This window comes from Alligator mississippiensis, chromosome 10 (assembly GCF_030867095.1).
Source record: "Alligator mississippiensis isolate rAllMis1 chromosome 10, rAllMis1, whole genome shotgun sequence".
NCBI lineage: Eukaryota > Metazoa > Chordata > Crocodylia > Alligatoridae > Alligator > Alligator mississippiensis.
The window spans coordinates 2,297,501-2,299,961 of NC_081833.1; positions in this window are offsets into that span (position 1 = coordinate 2,297,501).

The window sequence follows — 2,461 nt, forward strand, 5'->3', positions numbered from 1 at the left end:
CCTCCAGCACTGCCTGAACCTGGCAGGGATGCGCCAGCTCCCAGATGCCCAAGCAGCCCCTGGGAGCGACGGCACGGGGCAGGATCCCTCACCCCTGCGTGACGCTGCTTGCCTGCCACGCCAGCGAACGTGAGTGGCACAGCCGTATGCGCTGCCACCCGTGAGAGCAGCACCACCGCCCCACCTCATGCACACCTTAGAAATCCTCATCGCCAACTGACACGATGCAAGCTGACGCAGGTACACATCACACAGCAATGCTAACACCGGCTCATACACACAAATGTGCACATCTTAGTAGCGCAACCTGAGCCCCCCTGTATCAGCCCCGGAGCTGAAAAATAGTACTGCAGTAAGAAGGTGTAGGGGATAAGTCCATCCTGTTCTCTCCACTCATTGCACCTGTGCCAGAATATCCAACACCTTTTACAAAAGCCAAGCTCTCCAAAAATGCATCCCTTTTAAATAGATCACATGCAGGTAAAGGAAAAACAGCGGGTATGGCTACAGAGCACAGTGCAGTACCACAGACGGATATCCAACCTAGATCTAATGTCTTAGCTCAGTCCTGGAAAAGGTATAGCTGCATTACTGGGGCACTTTGCCAAGGCTAATATAGTTGGAGTCTCAGCAGAGCTAATTAGCCTTGGTAGAGTGCTACTCTAACATGGCTGTGCTGGTCCTGGTACCAGAGCTAGCACTCGGATATCTTTGCCAAGGGTGGCATACATACCCTAACTGTGACAACTTACATTTTTATGTTTGTTTATTCCATTCTTTAATATTTGCTTCTAATGCTTTTATGCCAGCCATTAGGACACACATTGTAAATGTGCATTTGACACTTACTGGTACATAAACATTGAGCAGTAATTACCAGGCGTGAGATACACCTATAGCACCATACACACATTGACCAAGATATGGCACAAGCCAACTTACCCAAGCCTCAGCACTTCATGTTGTCTGACACACACGTGAAATGAAACTAGAAAACTCTATTCTCAAACACTCTGCTTCAGAACACATACAGCGTATGCACCTCATTATATGGTTACACAACACTGAATGACACCAGCACACGGCATACATAACACATGATAGATACCAGCGACACCAGACATGAGAGCCATGTGCGAACACACCTCACAGTGCCACACAAGTACAGCACCGACAGATACTGCAACACAAAATACTTCACCCCACTATAATGGACTAATTTATACTAAACTAATACATAGCACATGCCACATGTGGAAGTACATACACATATTCTTAAAACACTGGCATGTTTGCAGCAGACTCGTGTAGACATAATGCACTAACTTTGCACAGAAGAGACGCTTGAGCATCTTTGAAGATATTGTGCTTCATTTTTTTGCTGCTTTTAAATTCTAATTTTATTCTTAAATACTGTATTACAAAAGCTCAGTAATATGAACCATCATTAATAGCGTTCCCAACAGATATTAAGAAAATCAGACCATACTTCATAATGACTCCTCCCTGTTAAATACCTCCTGACATAATTATGAGACTCCCTTTCTTCCAACAGCTCCTATGAGCATTTTCTAAATATACCTGTATATACATGTAACCCATAGCAGTGGTCTTGTGAACCCATCCTGTTGGACTTATTAGTTTGTTTTAAGCCTTCTGATCTCACTGAGGAGTAGACCAATATAAGATTGGGACTGAAACCCAAATGACATCACCTTTCTGCACTCCTTTAAGTGCAAACTGGGGCTATTAAGTTAGGGGGTAGGGTCTGTTCGTTGAGGAGGGATACACCATAGTCCTGGCTATTCTTTGGGACATTCTCTTCCTCTAAAGCTTCAATGGCAACTGTAATGACCACATTTTCTATCTCTTCACCCTTCAAATGTGTGGGAGATGGCCTGGATACACATGGCAAGTAAGCAATAGCAGTAAGATTGTGGGAGCTCCAAAGAACAGTATGTCTATGCAGATGCCCCAGAACAGGTAGAAATCCCAGGACTGCTGCAGTTTGGAAAGCCAACTCCAGAAAGGATGTTATTTTAAGATCCCATAAGATTTGCCCAGTCATGTACCCCCTTTTACAGGGGAGTTGGTTATCTTGACTGACTAGTGGGGAAGCACATCAGCTCTGCCTCAGCTGTGCAAATACATGAAATCTTCAAGCAGATTAGTTGTGGTAGGTGCAGATCATGTAGCACTATCCATCTGGAAGGAAAAGGGAAAACAATTTCTTTCACTGCTAAGAAGTGAAGTTGCAGTGTGAATTCAGAGTGATCCCTTGGAAAGGAATACAACTAAATGAGCTAGGTTCATCCCTGGTGAAACTCCAGTACCTTTAACGGAAATGCACCATTCGTGCATTTGGCCCAATAGCTTTTTCACTGTAATATATTACACGCAGCAGCCAAGGAACTGGGCAGCAACATAAAACCTGTTTCTGCAGTCCTTACTAATTGAAGTA